The sequence below is a fragment of the Podarcis cretensis genome, assembly GCF_951804945.1.
Source record: "Podarcis cretensis genome assembly, chromosome: 1".
In the NCBI taxonomy this organism is placed as follows: domain Eukaryota; kingdom Metazoa; phylum Chordata; class Lepidosauria; order Squamata; family Lacertidae; genus Podarcis; species Podarcis cretensis.
Window position 1 is genome coordinate 135,834,691 of NC_137170.1, and position 19,034 is coordinate 135,853,724.

The 19,034-nt window shown below is 44.2% G+C and overlaps 1 protein-coding gene across 26 annotated transcripts in view; it reads left to right on the forward strand.

Moving 5' to 3' along the window:
• Positions 1 to 8,246: 8,246 nt before the first annotated feature.
• The window catches only part of PCBP3 (poly(rC) binding protein 3), a gene marked incomplete at both ends in the record, with an annotated part of 72,899 nt that continues 62,111 nt past the window's right edge, over positions 8,247 to 19,034 (forward strand). For 21 of the 26 annotated variants that reach the window (XM_079981834.1, XM_079981860.1, XM_079981844.1 and 18 more), the window contains one exon: positions 17,145 to 17,284. Of the gene's footprint in view, positions 8,312 to 8,581; positions 8,665 to 8,916; positions 8,995 to 11,346; positions 11,388 to 17,144; positions 17,285 to 19,034 lie in introns of those variants that run through there. The other 5 variants (XM_079981845.1, XM_079981856.1, XM_079981864.1 and 2 more) reach the window with 5 other exon arrangements.

A 19,034-nucleotide genomic window follows, 5' to 3' on the forward strand; every position in this document is an offset into this window, starting at 1 on the left:
AGCTGCTGGGTGACCTTGGGCTAGTCACACTTCTCTGAGGCAGTGGCGTAGTGTGGGGGGTGCAGGGGGGGCCGGCCGCACCGGGTGCAACATCTGGGGGTTAGGGTTAGGGGGCGCAAATCCACAGGTTAGGGGGCACAAATCCATGGATTAGGGGGCGCAAATTACTTGCCTTGCCCCGGGTGCTGACAACCCACGCTACGCCACTGCTCTGAAGTCTCTCAGCCTCACTCACCTCACAGAGTGCTTGTTGTGGGGGAGGAAGGGAAAGGGAAAGGAGAATGTTAGCCATTTTGAGACTCCTTCGTGTAGTGATAAAGCGGGATATCAAATCCAAACTCTTCTTCTTCTCCCCTGGGTCCTGCACCTGTAACATGGAGCTAGTTATGCTAGAGGTTAATTTTTTACAATGTAGTGCAGATCTGGGAGACTATTGGCCTTCCAGATGTTGTTAGACTCAACAGTGCCACCAGCCCCAGCCAGCAACATCTGGAGGGCAAAAGGTTCCTGAGCCCTGGCACAGTGAGTGACACACTCCCCAACACAGGAGTTCACCAGTAAACAAAAGCAGGACTGGCTAAAGAGCAGGCCCAGATGTTTCTAAAGGCTGTCAGCACATCGTTCTCGAAGTTCCAAAAAATGTTCAGACCTGACAAGCTGCAAGGGGGAGATGCGCTCTCTCTCTCTCTCTCTCTCTCTCTCTCTCTCTCTCTCTCAATAAATGATCTCCTGTATCTTTAACAGGCACAGAAAATCAGTAGGTGCAGCCTTGCCCATCAATGTGTTGTCAGAGGCACAGCTTCTAGGCTTGGCTCCATGCGAAATTCCAGTCCTGTCCAAGCACTGTTTTCTCTTTTTTTGCCTCGCTGCTTTCCCCAGGAAAACCTGCTCTTTAATGCTGAACTGGGGCAAATGGCAATCCAGGTTTTCTGCAGAACTGTTTTCAGCAATGAAGAAAGGGTTTTCGCAGGAAAGCACCAGGGCAAAAACCAAACAAAGCAAAAACCCACCGACACTCGGACATGGAGCTGTAAAACCTGAACCTGTGCCTAGAAATGCCACATGAAAGGAAATCTGGATGAGCCCTCAGAGTGATTTTTGGAAGATGTAGCCCTACATATGTGGAGCTTAGACCAGCAAGTTAGATAACAAACTTCTTCATTTATATATTTGGGTGTTTTTCCCGTAAATCTGTTTCATGGAAATGGCATATTATTTAATTTATTTCATAAAAACATATACATCGCTTGATTCTAAAACCTCATAGTGGTTTACAAAGATAAAGCTGTAAAATCAAGAAAAAAATCACAACCCAAACCTAATTTAAAGCATACCAAAGTTACAATACTAAAACAGATTAAAGTTATTTCAACTTTCTAAGCATCTGGGTAAAGGTAAAGGTAAAGGTAAAGGTACCCCTGACCGTTAGGTCTGGTCGTGAATGACTCTGGGGTTGCAGCGCTCATCTCGCTTTATTGGCCGAGGGAGCCGGCGTACAGCTTTCGGGTCATGTGGCCAGCATGACTAAGCCGCTTCTGGCGAACCAGAGCAGTGCACAGAAACGCCATTTATCTATTTACCTACTTGCACTTTGATGTGCTTTCGAACTGCTAGGTTGGCAGGAGCAGGGACCGAGCAACGGGAGCTCACCCCATTGCAGGGATTCAAACCGCCAACCTTCTGATCGGCAAGCCCTAGGCTCTGTCGTTTAGACCACAGCGCCACCCACATCCCCAAGCATCTGGGTAGACTTCTCTAAACAGGAGTGTTTGGGGCAGACACCAGAAACAGTACTGTGTAGCTGCCTGCTTGATCTCAATAGGCAGGGAGTTCCAAGGGGCAGGTGCTGCTACATTAAATGCCATTTCCCCCATTAAACTTACTGAACCCCAAAGCTATTATTTGCCTCACCAAAGAAATCTTACAGATTCAGAATTTCATCATTAGGTAAATCGCAACCTGGGGTGAATTCAACAAGGAAAATGAGAATGAGTTAAACACTCCTTCCCCTGATTCATGGTCCTGATTCAAATCACGTTTCTACTACAGTTTTTTTCTTAAAAAAACAACAACTGAGACCCCTCTGCTGGGTCTCCTGGGTCACATCTAGTTTGGTCCTCGGGATGATTGTGAACCAGCAATCTTCTTAATTTCCACGTGGAAGGATCAGGATCTAGAGGGAGAACTGAGGCAGGAATAATCATCAGCATAAAAAATAATTAATTTAACAAACATACTATTAGATACCCAAAGTTGTCAGCTTGGAAGTCTTTTAACTTGAGCTCATTTTGCCAAGTGGACAGTGTCTCCGTTTATTAGGTTCCCTGCCAGGGGGGATGTCAGATCTGCTCATGTGGGCACAGAGCTTTTCTCAGCTCATTTCTGCAGAGACTGTGATGACTTCAGCTCTCTCATTTCCTATTATGTCTTCTTTGCTTTTCAGAATGAGAGCACCCTTTCTTTGTGCCTTCCCATAGGTATGTCTACATAAAAGGGGTATTTTGTTTTTGTTTTTCGCTTGCTGTGTATAGAGATTTACTTAGTTCTCCAAGAATGCTTTTTTTTTTAAAAGAAACAACAAATAATATGCATTCATGACATGAGCGCACAGCAGTTGAATTGGTTTTTCTTGCCTCAGCTGTGCCTAGGAGGGGATGTGACATTATTGAAGTCTGGTCTTTGAGGCTGATGTGTTCTGATGGCTTGTTCACTGGGACATTAAAATCATTGCCTCTGTCTGTGTGAAATACACAGGAAGGAGAGGGATGGGAACACAGGTCAGAAAAGGATTGTTTGCCCTCCTTTTGTGGTATAGGAAGTCACACAGAGAGCTCGGGCGTGCTGCCTCTTCCAATGTCACCCCTTCTACTGAGCTAAAAGACTATGGCAAAATTGGACTATTTGTATTTGGGGATTCAGTGACAAGGATCCAAAGAGTTCCTTTAGGAACACCCAAGGGCTGGTGTAAGCCCAGTGGGATTTTGAGTCTTTTTCCTTCAACACCAGCCCGCCCTTGCTTTCACTGGCCACAAGGCATAGCAGTGGGGCTTAAGAAACAAAAGTTCAAAGCCTCATTGCACATAGAATTTCAATTGCTGGCCAGTATCTTCTTGATGCATAAATAGTGTTTCACAGCCAAGCTGAGACTAAAGAATACAGAATTAGAGCAGAGACCACAACACACACACTGTCAAGCATCAAAATTGGTCGCAGGAATGATCAATGCATTTGTATTGTTCATAACTTGATGTGCAAAACTGAAACTGAGCAACCTTACTGTACTAAACCCCAGCATAGGTAAAGGGACCCCTAACCGTTAGGTCCAGTCGCGGACGACTCTGGGGTTGTGGCGCTCATCTCGCTTTACTGGCCAAGGGAGCTGGCATACAGCTTCCGGATCATGGCCAGCATGACTAAGCTGCTTCTGGCGAACCAGAGCAGTGCACGGAAACGCCGTTTACCTTCCTGTTGGAGTGGTACCTATTTATCTACTTGCACTTTGACGTGCTTTCGAAGTGCTAGGTTGGCAGGAGCAGGGACCGAGCAACGGGAGCTCACCCCGTTGCGGGGATTCGAACCGCCGACCTTCTGATCGGCAAGCCCACAGCACCACTCACTGTCCTGAACCCCAGCATACCCAGAGGTAAATCCTGATGGTGCTCACAGCCCCAAAAGCAACACTAGAGAGGAGGCAGACTGTCCAAAGGGTCAAATATCGGTCCAGGTCCAATACAATGAGCAAGGTCCAAAGTCAATCCGCAGAGTCAGGTTCTGCCCTCTGCAGAAGATCCAGGGTTGGAACACCTGGGGTCAGCCCCAAAGTCACAGTCCAGTGAGGTCCCCAAAGCAGCCAAGTTGTGCTCCAGCAGCGGAGGAAGTTGAGCAGACACAGTGCCTCTGCCTTGTGTCTCTTTTTCTTCCACCCAATCTTATTTGATGTATCTGAGTTTGTGCCAGCTGTGCAGCTATGACCCTCACCTGCCCTGAGCCTCATCCAGCTGAGTGACCACAAACCTCATCCCAGAGCTAATGAGCCCTGTGATTTCCACCTGATTCCCTAATAATAATAATAATAATAATAATAATAATAATTTTTATTTATACCCCGCCCTCACTGGCCAGAGCCGGGCTCAGGGCAGGTAAAATCACAGTAAAAACATAATAGATGAAAACGAGAGGGGGGGGGGGAAACAACCAATTTAAAATACAGTTTAAAATGCAATTTAAAATGCAGCCTCATTTTAAAATAGCTGATAAATCAAGACCATAAGAGAAGGGAAACATAAGGGTCAGACCGAGTCCAAACCAAAGGCCAGGCGGAACAGCTCTGTCTTGCAGGCCCTGTGGAAAGATGTCAAGTCCCGCAGGGCCCTAGTCTCTTGGGGCCAGTGCTGAAAAGGCCCTGGCCCTAGTTGAAACCAACCTAACCTCCTTGAGGCTCGGGACCTCCAAAGTGTTGTTATTTGTGGACCTTAAGGTCCTCCACTGGGCTGGGTTTCCTTGCCTGCCTCAGTCTCCTGGATGCACTTCTTGCTGTTCCCAGCTCCTCAGAGATTGCTGCGTTCCTGGAGATAGGGGCACCTCTGGTTCTAGTGATGTGTCCCCCTCCCCAGGCTCCCCTGGCCCCTGCAGCAGCCTCTCATGTCCCGTGAGTACCTCTTAAGTCCCCAACCTCCCCTTCCCTCTCTTCAGCTTATCCTGATATGTACCAATCACAGCTACACCCCTCACCAGGATCCTCCTCCCTTTCTTTGGTGTCCTGCCAGCTCAGGACACTCAATTTCACTGTTGATCTATTGTTTTTGAAGTGGAACTTGGACCCCACAGCTGGCAGAATCAAATTCAGAGGGAATTTCCAAGTATCTGGAATCACTTATGCAGCTACCGGTAATTCCCATTAGCCATACACAAAGGTTCTGTTCACTTAGGACATACATTGTGTGCCACAGATATAGACTGTCTCAGTTTGGGTACCAACTATATAATGCGGAGTGGACAGTACTGTCAAAGATGCATACAGAAAGATTTGTGTTAACAATCAAATTACAAAACTAGTACAGAATAACATGCTGTCACTATTGGTTCCTCCAGAGCAGAAGGTCCATATCACAATGAAAGATGACTATCTTTTTTTTTACTCTTTGTACATAACATGCCAGTCCCAAGACAACCGTCGTAAAAAGGGTTTTCCTGTAATTAGCCTCAGCCAATGCCTCCATCAAATTCAGCCTTGGCAGGAGTGCCAAGGTTTGAAATGCTCATCTGCTGTGTTTTGTTAGCTGGCAGCCTCCCTCCTCCTTTCTTTCAGAATTCTGAAAATAATTCTGTAGCACCTTATCCTATGGCAGTCAGCACTTCTGTTAAATTTTCCAGTTTATCTCTATAAGAAGATAAGATAATCTTAATCCTTGACATTTTCTCTCCTTGTCTCCTGAAGTGCAGAGTATCTTCATTTTTGCCAGGGACTGAAGCTGAGTTAGCTCAAGGCAACCTATTATCCAAATAACTGACAACCACATATATGGAGCCAGATCCACAATGCTCTACTGCTCGAACCACAGTATCTCCGACCTAGTTAATTTCTCCAAAAGATGAGGTTTTTATGCAGCAAATTATCAATGACAAATGTCTTCCCGTCTTTCATTGAATAAGGAGGCTGGAAGGGTTAGAGGGCCATTAAGTCCAGCCCTTGCCCCAAGGTAGCTTCTTCCATACATCAGTCTCCTAAAGCTCTAATTCAAGTATCCAGGCACGCCAGGAGCAACAGCAAAATAAGTGTGCCATACCAGGAAACACGGGGGACGCAGGTGGCGCTGTGGGTTAAAGCCTCAGCGCCTAGGACTTGCCGATCGAAAGGTCGGCGGTTCGAATCCCTGCGGCGGGGTGTGCTCCCGCTGCTCGGTCCCAGCGCCTGCCAACCTAGCAGTTCGAAAGCACCTCCGGGTGCAAGTAGATAAATAGGGACCGCTTACCAGCGGGAAGGTAAACGGCGTTTCCGTGTGCGGCTCTGGCTCTGGCCAGAGCAGCGATGTCACGCTGGCCACGTGACCCGGAAGTGTCTCCGGACAGCGCTGGCCCCTGGCCTCTTAAGTGAGATGGGCGCACAACCCCAGAGTCTGTCAAGACTGGCCCGTACGGGCAGGGGTACCTTTACCTTTACCTTACCAGGAAACACAAGGAAATGTCCCATATGCAAGATACAGTCAGTGGGGAATTCACAGAATACAGGCAAATGCTGCACTTTTACATTCAGTGAGAAATAAATAAGTAGATACGGCTGTGATTCCTGCAGGGTTTTATTTTGTACAACCAACGAAATCACAGAGATCTTGTATCTGAGTGTACATTTTAAGTTGTTCAAGAAGGGGGGGGAAATCACAACTTGCTCTCGGAGATTTAATGTATATAAAATGACAGGCTGTTCATAAAGCCCACTTTCTGATTTTGGCAGGAGGCGGCGTTGCATTATCTACATGAAAGAGATAAACAATGAGCTGTGTTAGTTTAATATCTCCAGTATGAAAGAAATCAATGGACTCAGTGAAGTCCAACCTGAATGATATCAAATTTGCTAATAAATTCTAGTTCAGCAATTTTAGAGTTCTTTTTCTTCTTCCTCAAAGTTAGGAGCAAAGTGACCACGGACATGGAAAGTTTCCCTTACAGCAAAGCTTTCCTGAATGCTGCTGGTTTTTTTAATATTAGATTTTCTGTTCATATATTTTCTGTCCATACATATTTCTGACAAAATATTAATACTGTAGCAGCAGTGTAGCCATAGTGATGTAGAAAGAGTATCACAGGATTTGCCCCCAAATGGTCTGATCTCATCTTTTCTTTTATTGCCTAGCAAGACCAGATTGTTTGGTTTGGCCAGTAACTCACATATAGTAACGCTTTGTTCCTTTCATCCGAGAAACTAGGCAAACTGCAAAAAGACAGAGTGATATCTTCAGCCCACCATGCACTGCACACCTGACTTTCTTTCAGATTGTATTTTAGATGAATTCCACTGTGTGATGGATGTGTAATGAATGAAAAAGAAAAATGAATTATTATTTTTTTAATATATCACTGACTTCTGATTCTCCCACCTTGGTATTACTGTTTGAAGCCCATCTGCAACAATCTACCAGTGCAGCGTTTCACACAGTAGCAAATATCTGAAAAGATAACCCAAACAAAATGTGCAAAATTTAAAGGTTCTATGGCCTTTCACGGCGTGGAATATTCTTGTATTCCTTTTGCATCAGGTTCTAGCATAATCAGATAAAGCATTATTTCTCAGCAATTATAATATTGCAGACCCACTTGCAGTGATGCCCCACTCCCACCCCAGGGAACAGAGGCCTCGACAATGATAGGTGGGACACATTGCACAAGACAGCGCTCTGGGATTTAAAATTTGCCACACCTTTTATTGATTGCAGTTGTAGGCAAGCTTTTTGTTTCAGGCACTGGGTTCAGCCTCCAGATGGAGGGCTGGCACTTCAGCAGGGTTGTGCCTGGCATTAGGAGGCTAGTGTAGTGTAGTGGTTAAGAGCGATAGACTCGTAATCTGGGGAATCGGGTTCGCGTCTCCGCTCCTCCATCTGCAGCTGCTGGGTGACCTTGGGCCAGTCACACTTCTCTGAAGTCTCTCAGCCCCACTCACCTCACAGAGTGTTTGTTGTGGGGGAGGAAGGGAAAGGAGAATGTTAGCCGCTTTGAGACTCCTTAGGGTAGTGATAAAGCGGAATATCAAATCCAAACTCTTCCTCGAGACGCAGTTCCATGTAGGTGGTCCCCGGGGCAACAGCCCATCTGCCCCCCCTCCCCGCTTGGCTTCTGGACAGAGACTCCCCTGCAATCACACCTGTTCAGGATAGGGGCAATGCACCAGTTTACCCCGACCCGATATTAGACTAAGGATTCCACCCAATGGAATCTCTTATCTGCCCAAACTTGTTGCCAGTGGCAGAGGAAGGGGGGTGCGGTGGGAGTGATTTGCCCCGGGTGTCATCCCGGGAGGGGAGGTGACATTTGGAGTGCTGCCCACCCGTGACTCCCAAGCTAACCCTGAGCTGTCGGGGGAAGCGGGGAGCTGCGCCACTTTGCCGGTGGCATTCCCCCCTTCCCCCTTCATTTTGACAGCTTGTGGGAGGCTTCGGAGTCGCGGGCAGGCGGGCGGTGTGCCAAATGTCTGCCATCAGCGGCTCACTCCGCCTTCGTGGGCAGCTTGCTCCGCCCTGGACAGCGCGGGCATCTACTCCACCGCTGACTGTTGCTTATGAGGAAGACAAACCTCCAAATGGGGCCAATCTGTTTGCAAGTAAACTCATTCCTGGCTCTGAATACAGCAACCACTAATGAACCATCACAAGGTCTGTTATGCAGTGCAGGGAAGAAAACGTTAGCATGCAAAATAACCACAGCATGAAGAGAATTGTTCTTCTGCTGACTGCAACCCCAAATTCAGGTTCACCCAGCCTATATAGCTGGGCCCTCTTGTCACTGATTGGCTGATTCAAAACTTGGGGATGGTGGCCATCCTGCTCTCCTTTGTGGCCGACCGGGGGAATTCCCCAGCCGCTGGCTGCACAATGGAGAAGACTTTTGGAGAGACCTCTGTGGAGTTGAGGGCCTGACGTGACGAGCTACAACTGCTGTCCACCTGGAGACTGGGTAAGCGGCCATTACAGTGCTCCCCGGTTGCTCAAGGTATTTCTAGATGTGGTGCATGAGAAATAATTGGGGCTTTTTTCCAGCCAGAACTTGCTGGAACTCAGTTCCTGCACCTCTTAGGTGGGTGCCATTGCCATTCTAAGAGAACAAGGGATGTGTTCAGGGTGAGGCATTTTTTTAAGTGAGCTCAATAACGCCCCCTAATGGAAACAGTGGAGTGTTTGTGCTTTGAACCCTGGTTAATTGTCCAGAGAGGAGGGGGATATTAGCAATCCATTGATAACCAGTTAATGTCTTAATTTGACCCTTCTGCTTAATATGAACTTGAAGGTGACCCAATAGTTAATTGTATTGATTTAGGAATTAGATTTGTTTCTGTGGTATTGTGGCCTAGGGAAACAGAGATCCCGGACATTTGTTCTCATTCTCCCCATTGTTTGCTGCTTCCTCTTCACGCCCTTCTGAAATAATTAGTCAGAAAACAATATCCCTCCCAATGTGGAACACGCGTCAACCTTGCTGGGGGCAAAGAGGAAATTCATGTGGAGGAGGACATCTCTGACGTTTTCTGTGGCTAGTGAGATTCATCCTGTCTCAGCCTGCGTGGCAATAAAATGTCACGAACCGTATGCCATATGATGTTTTGAATATGCATTCCAAAAGGCAAGCCTATTGCTATTGATTACATATACAGGACGCTGCATGCTTTTTAGTCAAAAGGCCCCGATGAACTGAAAGCATTCCAGCATCACAGTATGAACCCTTCCTGACGTCCAAGAAGTCCTGCATTTTATTCTCATGGTTTTAAAATTGCAAGCCACAACCCAGCTCCAGGAACATGGCATTTCACCGCCTTGTATGTATTACAGCCTTTTGCCTACTTGATTTTTAAAAGATCCTCAGTGTTTTACTGCAGGAGAGGAAGGGAGTGCAAGAAACACATCCTCCCAAGAAGAAAATGATGGGGTTTTGCCGCAGGAGGGACGACTAGCATTGTAGGATTTTACTAGTATTCACTATGATTTTGCAGGTCTATCTGAACACTTTTGCAGGACAGCAAGGGAGCGCTCAGTTGCCAGGAGAGTAATCAAATGAAATTAAAAAATAATTATTTTTTAAAATGCTGAAAGGCCACATAATGACAGACGTGGATTGGAGACGTATCTCTCATCCCCAGTTCTGTCTTTAAACTTAAAATCATGGAATCATAGATTCAAAGAGTTGGGAGGGACCCCAAGGGTCATCTAGACCAACCCCTGAAATGCAGGAATCTCAACTAAAACATCCAACACAGATGGCCATCCAACCTCTGATTAAAAGCTCCAAAGACTAATATCTTCTGAGGGAGTTTGTTCCACTGTTAAACAGCTCTTACTGACAGAAAGTTTTTCCTGTTGTTTAGTTGGAATTTCCTTTCTTGTTACAGTGGTACCTCGGGTTACAGGCGCTTCAGGTTACAGACGCTTCAGGTTACAGACTCCGCTAACCCAGAAATAGTGCTTCAGGTTAAGAACTTTGCTTCAGGATGAGAACAGAAATTGTGCTCTGGCGGCACGGTGGCAGCAGGAGGCCCCATTAGCTAAAGTGGTGCTTCAGGTTAAGAACAGTTTCAGGTTAAGAACGTGGCTCCACCTTCCATGGAGCAGCCCTTGAGATATCTGAAGATGGCTTTCATATCTCCTCTGAGTCTCCTCTTTCCCAGGCTAAACATACCGAGCTCCTTCAACCATTCCTAATCAGGCTTGGTTTCCAGACCCTTGATCATCTTGGTCACCCTCCTCTACACATGTTCCAGCTTGTCAACATCCTTCTTAAATTGTGATGCCCAGAACTGGACACAGGACTCCAGGTATGGCCTGACCAAGGCAGAATAGAGTGGTACTATTACTTCCCTTGATCTGGATATATACTTCTGTTGATGCAGCTGAGAATAGCATTAGCCTTTTTTTGCTGCTGCATCACACTGTTGACTTGTGCTAAGCTTGTTGTCCCCTAGATCCTTTTCACATGTACCACTGGTAAGCCAGGTGTCCTCCATCTTATATTTGTACAGCTGCAGTACTTTACACTTGTCCCTATTGGAATTTATTTTGTTAGCTTGTGCCCAGTTCTCCAGTTTGTTAAGGTCATTTTGAATCCCGATTCTGTCTTCTGCAGCACGAGCTACCCCTCCCAGTTTGGTGTCATCTGAAAATTTGATGAGCACCCCCTCAATTGCTTCATTTATAAAGATGTTGAACAACAACGGGCCCAGGACAGAACCCTGCACCACCCCACTTATCACTTTTTCCCAGTATGATGAGAAACCATTAATGAGTACTCTTTGGGTTCAGTCAGTCAAATCCGCCTAACAGTTACCTCATTCAACCCACATATCACCAGCTTCCTCACAAGAATAACATGGGGGACTTTGTCAAAAGTCTTACTGAAGTCAAGATACACAATGTCCACAGCATTCCCCTGATCCACCAAGCTTGTAACTCCATCAAAAAAAGAAATGAGATTTGCCTGGCATCGCTTATTTTTGAGAAACCCATGTTGGGTCTTAGTAATCACATCATCATTTTATAAGTGCTCACAGGTAGACTGTTACATGCACCCCACCTTTCTTTTCTTCTTGAAACTGTCAGCATTTGGGCCTTCAACATTTCACCTTTAAGGACCTTACTTTTTCTTTTACAGAGTTTGAGTTCCACCAGATAACAGGGAAGTTGAAGTCTGCTGTGAGTACTATACCTCTCTCTTTGTAATGTTCATCATCCAAGTCTTCAGTCTGGCTTGGAAGTCTATAGCAGACACTCACAGTAAAGTCACTGTTGTTCTCTCTCCAACAGTTTTTACCCATATACTGCTTTCGATGCTCCAGGTCATGGATTCTTCACAAGTGTACATATCCTTTACATATAATACTCCTCCTGCTCTCTTCCTGTTTGGTTTATTCCTTTTGAGCAGGTTATACCCCTCAATTCCTACATTCCAGTCATGATTCTTATCCCACCAGATTTCAGTAATGCCTACCAGGTCATATTTGCCACCCTGTATTAAAAGCTCCAATTTGTCTTTCTTGTTTCCCATGCTCTGTGCATTTGTGTAGAGACGACTGAAACCATGAGTCATTCTCTCCAGCTGCTTCTTCCTTGTAGTTTCTAGTGTCAATGAGCATATGAATGGGATGTTCTAGAAAACATTATGTACTTAGACTTTCAAAAAGCTTATAATAAAGTCCTTCCTCCTGTCAACCTAGCAGTTTGAAAGCACAAAGTGCAAGTAGATAAATAGGCACTGCTCCGGCGGGAAGGTAAACGGCGTTTCAGTCCGCTGCTCTGGTTCGCCAGAAGCGGCTTAGTCCTGCTGGCCACATGACCCGAAAGCTGTATGCTGGCTCCCTTGGCCAATAAAGCGAGATGAGCGCCACAACCCCAGATTCGGCCACGACTGGACCTAATGGTCAGGGGTCCCTTTACCTTTAAAGTCCTTCACCAAAGATTCCTGAGTAAGATTACAAGATAAAACGAATTGTGTGCCCAGGCAGATATCCCCCCCACACCGACCCCAGATGACACCCGGGTGGAATAATGACTCGTGGCAATGTGTTATGGGATTAAAATTGGCCACAACTTTATTGAACTTTCAAATGTAGGAAGACCTTGGCTTAGGCATTGGGTGTTTATCCCTCCCAGTCCCCAGCTGGGGATCTGGGGCACAGAGGGCTGGCTCTGAAAGACGTATGTTTAAGCAGAGAGCCCACCCCCCATTTCACCGCAACACAGGGGAGTGCACTGACAACCTTTCAGTGTATGGCCAGTGACTCCCCTCAACACAGCCCCTTTAACAGGGAACCCTGGGATCGCCACCGCGGGGGGGGGGGCGTGTCACTGCTTCACCCCCCCCCCCATTTAGGGAAGATGGACTAAAGCATTCCGACCAAGGCCTGAAACTGCCAAAGTTGTGATGTTTTGCTACAGGGAAAGCAAAACCTGCCAATGCAGAGAAATTCCTTCCTGGTCCTTCAACAGCAACCATCGTAAGACCGTAGCAGCGCCTGCATACCTGTAAAGAAGACGTTAACCTGCAATAAAAGGCCTAAAAGAAAGGAGGGTAGGGCGGGTGAAGCTCTGGAGCTGACTGAGAACTCCCATGCAGGCTCCACCCCCTTTTAAGACCCTACCCTTTCTTGGCCTGCTCCCCTAGCTACGCCTTCCCAGTCGCAATTGGTTCTTTGAGCTGAGGTTTGGCGGGAACCTCAAGGTTTGCAACTTGGGGAGGCAGTCCAGGAGTGCTCGATCGGGTGTCACGTAGCATTGGGGGTGCTGCTCGCAAAGGGCGCCCTCCATTTGATGTGGAGAGCGGTCATTGTATTATTATCGATCAATAAACAGGAATCGGAGAGTAGAAGTAATTGGGCAGTTCTCACAATGGAGTGCTGGAAGTAATTCTAGGCTGCATCAATAGGAGTATTGCATCTAGATCAAGGGAAGTAATAGTGCCACTGTATTCTGCTCTGGTCAGACCTCACCTGGAGTACTGTGTCCAGTTCTGGGCACCACAGTTCAAGAAGGACACTGACAAACTGGAACGTGTCCAGAGGAGGGCAACCAAAATGGTCAAAGGCCTGGAAACGATGCCTTATGAGGAACGGCTAAGGGAGCTGGGCATGTTTAGCCTGGAGAAGAGGAGGTTAAGGGGTGATATGATAGCCATGTTCAAATATATAAAAGGATGTCACATAGAGGAGGGAGAAAGGTTGTTTTCTGCTGCTCCAGAGAAGCGGACACGGAGCAATGGTTCCAAACTACAAGAAAAAAGATTCCACCTAAACATTAGGAAGAACTTCCTGACAGTAAGAGCTGTTCGACAGTGGAGTTTGCTGCCAAGGAGTGTGGTGGAGTCTCCTTCTTTGGAGGTCTTTAAGCAGAGGCTTGACAACCATATGTCAGGAGTGCTCTGATGGTGTTTCCTGCTTGGCAGGGGGTTGGACTCGATGGCCCTTGTGGTCTCTTCCAACTCTATGATTCTATGATTCTATGATTCTAAGTAGTCCCCCAAAGGATCAGTATTGAGACCTGTACTTTTAAACTTGCTTATAAATGATCTGCATTGGGGTATTGGGGGGAGGGGGGGAATTGTGCATCCCATGGGCATGTGGTCCACCACTGTGTGAACAGGATGCTGGACCAGCTAGGCCTTTGGTCTGATTTGGCCAGACACTTAGGTTTATATGTACTATATCCAGAGAGAGCTCCATTCACATGCAAAAAATTTTTGTGGGAAAGCTTTCTCAGAGACAGTTGTGGTCCGTTTTTGAAATGTATCAACAGAGTCTGTTCAGTAATTCAAAGCCTAATGCCACTATGTGCTAATGAACTGTGTCCTGAAGTAAATATTTTAATGACCCTCCAACATTACCTTATTGTCTTCTTGAATTTCACAGTGGTTTTAATTTAAAGAGTACTTGTTTTGATCCTCTAATCCAGCTGGCCTGCTATTGAGGGAGGAGAGTACAATGATTTTGCCATCTTATATAATTATTTAGTTGATTACTTGGAGCTTGGTTTAGCCAAATGCCTTTCAATGAAGGACAACACAGATTCTGAGCTGGCAAGTACTGCAGTTTATCCTTTCAGGCTCCTGACTGTGTACAATTGATAACCCCGCATTGTTTCCAAGCAAAGGGTGGCAATGGAAAATCTCTATTGATTGCACAGTTGTTGTTTCTCTAGCATATGTGTTCTCACATCAGCAATTACTTTTAATATTTCATAGTATACTCAGTAGCAAGCCTGTTAAGAAAATTAGCACTTAATCATTTAGAAAGAAACATAATTCAGTTTTCATATTGAAATTCAGGAATGTCACATTGAATACAACAACCTCTTTTCAATTAATCTACCAGACTGAGAAGACCTTTGCCTCTCTTCTTAATCTCTGTCCTGTTATCATATTTTGATTTTCTTTTTCACCATGGGAGTTTGGGCACCTTTTCCTATTGGACAAGGAAAAGTATGTTGCATCGCATGTTTTCCTATTTGCGCTTACAGCCAGGACATTAAGGGTCAAACTCTGATTTTTAGAAAATATTTGTTATGGCTCCTAGTTGAACAAATAAAATCATCACTGCACTACTTAACCATTATAGATAGAACTAGTGGGAAGACCATTGTGGCTGAGCACAGGCAGGGAGAACAGACCTGCAGAAAGGGGGATGTAGAAAGGGGGGTGTAGAAAGGGGGATGTATCGGACACAGTAAGAAGTGAACAGTTTCAGTTCAAGGATTTCTGCTTGTGCAGTTGAACAATCTCTCTCTCTCCTTGCCCTGAGACCCCTGGAATTTCTTCTAGGAGGCCCCTTAGCCCTCTCGAGCAGATCTGCATATGGCACAAATCCTCGCAGTGATGGGTTTTGTTAGCTGATTACCATCCTAGGTTTCAAGCCTGAACAAGATATAAACCCGTTCTTGTTTCCAACCTTGCAAAATTTTTTGATGTATCCTTTTGTTGCCTCGATAAGGAATGGCATTTATCTAACAATTCCATTCTTTACTACTCTGCCACAAAACAAAAGGATGCAACATATATATACACATACATACACACACACATACAGTATATATATAGTATGGTTGGGACCAAGACACTTGTGCTTGAAGAAAATCAGGGCAGGAACAGGCCATTATTACATAGTTATAGTATGGGATCCTGCCATTTTGTTACATTTGTTCTAAAAAATTGAGTTGATTGCTATTTCCACATTAGAGCGCATCTGAATCAGTTCTGGGAGCTCCTGGAATGCCACACCATCAATGGCCCTGATTAGGGGAGTGCCACAATGTACTTTGGTGTTCTTGGACATTCCTTGAGTTTCTGGCTGATGCTTTACATCACTCGAATAGACTTATTTTCATGAAATGAGAAAAAGAAACTGAGAAACATTCTGGCCACCTGTAACATGTATCAGAACCATTTGGTTTGGGATCCTGTTTGCACTTGGCTGATTCTACATTGCAGAAATGGCTTGGATGCCATCTGCCATTGCTCCACCCATTCTGGTTATGTCTGAACTCAGGAGAACGAGTGAGGCCCAGCGTTTAGCATAGTCACAGATTACATGTTTCCAGGATGGCCCCAAAGTACCTGGTTCCTGCCACTTGGATCTCTCAGGTTCAACTCGTCGATATTATTGCAGGGGAGTAGAATCACCAAGAAGAGGCAATCTTGCTCGTGTTGAAACCAAAGAACTAGCTGCAATGGCCAATGGCCCTGATCCCTCACTTGAGTGGGCTTGCTGCTCTCTGCTATCCAGCCTCAAAGTGGGTTAAATAGCTGTATGCAAAACTGCAGCTTCTGCTCTTGAAGCGTAATGAGTCCAGGAATCAATTCAGAAGAAAAGGTAGCTGGCATTGACAAGCAAACAAACAAAAAACGGTCACTGTGAACAGGACAGATATGTACATTGGCACAAAGTAAACAAAGGAATCCTTTCTATGCAGTGGGGATGACAGCGACCTACAGAGTGGATGGTCTTTAGCATCGGTTTTCTCGGTGAAAAGCAGATTGTCATCTAACATGCTACATTTGCAAACAGTAAAGCGGGGGCACATTACTATTTATATTATAGAATAGTAATAGTAGAATTATATCATACCTTCTGAGCAAAGAATTTCCAACACATTGAAACAATAGAAAAACTGTCCCGTAACAGGGCTCTCAGAGGAGGATACAATTTTAAAAGAAACACAATAAAATCATTAAAAATGCAGCAGAACCCACAAAAATCTAGCAAAGCTGTACAGCGCCAAGATAAGTAACAATAATAACTGTTTTTCCTGGTTCAGAAAATACATCAAGCTTACCTATCAACAGTGTGACCAGAAATAATATATTCAGTTCATTGGTTTCAATGCCTTGAAATCCTTTGGGAAGCATCCAAAAAGAAAGTTCTAGAAATAGTAACTTAGAAATTATACTTAGAATGGTGTCCATTTTCAATCTGCATATGTCATCTTTACATTAGCAAGATAAATTTGCCGGAGTGGAAACAGTTAAATAACTAGGTCACTACACTAAGCTATATTGAGTGGTACACAACACCACTAGACAAGCCATGCGATTTAACGAGAATTACACTGATGTTGCACAATTCAGATGAATGTGCATATATTCATCAAAATTGTTTGTTCTCTATCTGTTACTTAAAATTAAACAAAAATAGGACTCCAAATGGTGAAGGAGTAATATTTGGCTAATTGCTGGATCCATCTCCCCAGTCACAGGGAACTCCTGTCTGTGAAGCCTCGTGGCCTGAGGGCAACGGATTGGCTCAGTGGCTTCTTTTTATTTGGAAAAAAAAAATGTCATCAGAATTACGCAAACATCACTGTTGGTTGCATCCCATTTCAAGGAAACCAAAGGATTTGGGAGAAAATAGGTCACATGCACTTCATCCCATGTCACATGATTTCCATCCAGAGGCCAATGAGGGTTTAGACCTCTATGCATTTGAACAAGATAACACTGTAATTTTACCCATTCGCATTTTTCATCTTTTCTCAACGTGGAAAGAGTGACCATCTGTTTGAAACCCACAGCAAACTAAATCATTTCCAAAGCTGCTTTTTTAGAGGTAAGGAGATTTAAAATATTGTTTTGGTGGTGTGCAACAGCCGTTCTAAAGACCCTCCAACCCATCTCCTACCCCATTGTGTGTTAGTGAGGCGCATAAAGACAATGATAGATAGCAAGTGAGACGAAGGAGCCCTAAAGTATATCAGATCTGTATTCAAGGGGTTGCGATCCTCTGCACGCTGACCTGGGAGGAAGCTCCACTGAACACAGTGGGACTTAATTCTGAGTAAATCTGCATGGGATTCCTTTGCATGTGACTTCTCAGGAATGCTCTTGAAAGGGAATCTAAAAGGAGCAGAATGGATGGAATGTTTTCTGTTTGAAAGAAAACCAAGGGAAAACCAATGGATTGGGGTGTCTTTTAAGAGAATCTCCAGACATTGTTTTTACTCAAATGTGTTTGTTTACTGCTATAGGCAGAATTGCATCAAATAGCTTGATGTAATAGTGATCATCCAATAATACAGTATGATGATTAAACTTAAATATGACAGAACCTACTTTCTCAGTGTGTCATTATGCTCTAGAATGCTCTAGAATACTCACAATTTTGGTAAAATTAAGACGCAGCAAAGAAAACAATACATCTTACAGTTTAGATGGAATCCAATATTTCTTTTAATATTTTATCTAATATACACGTGACATTATATGTTCTAATCTCTTTTTCCTTCTCTTAAAGTCAGATTTTTTTGGAGGGGGGAATATAAATTAATATCAGTTTTAGTTTAGTCCATAAGAGCAGTGTAATGTAAATTAAACTGCATTAGGGTTTTGATTCCAATTTGATATCTAACATTTCTTTTAGTATATCATAAAGCTGCATTAAATAAAATATAAATGTGAAATGTGAGTTATACAGATATCAATGTTAAATAACTTCACAGATATGATATTAAATTTCACAAATCCATTGCATGTAATATTTCTATTCTGGAATTAATTAATGTGCTATAATTATCCTAAAATGAATCATATACCACAAAACAAAAAGCATTTCAATATTCATAAATAATAATACTATCAGAAGAATGTCACACAAATAATATTGATCTTCATTGTCATACAGGTAAAAAATGTGGTAGAATTTCCATGACATTTCTAATACGAACCTAACGTTTTAGATTACAGTGAAATAAATATTTGAAGTACAGCTCCCCAAATTTCACATCAAATGGTAAATGGTACAGGAAAAACATGCAGTGCAATTCTAAGCACATTTACTCAGAAGTAAGTCTCGCTGAGCTCACGGGTGCTTTCTCCTTAGTAAGTGAGCTTCATATTACTGCCTTAAGATGTTTACAAGCATAAAAATTTAAAGAATTTTATTCTGAATTGTAAACTGTGCTGAACATTGCCCATTTTTGTAAAATTAAGAGATGGTATACTTATGCTGCAGTCCCGTCCCGTCCCCCCCCCGACCCCAATGAAACCAGAAACATACACTGTAATCCTGAGCGTATTAACTCAGAAGTGCGTCCTATTGAGCTCAATGGCACTTATTTCCTAATAAGTGTGCTTAGGATTTAAAACCCAAGAACAAAATGAATATTTGGCAAGTATTTTAATTAGAAAAAGCTGTGTGTGTGTCCAAAAGTGTGTAAGGACTACTGCAGAGGTGAAACCGCATGTTTTCTGAATTACTGGGATGGAAAATGGCTTCCTTATTATTTCTTAACGGAAACCCAGATATGAAAATTTGTTGTCTAAATAGAATAAAATGTGAAATGTGCATCACTTTGTAGGAT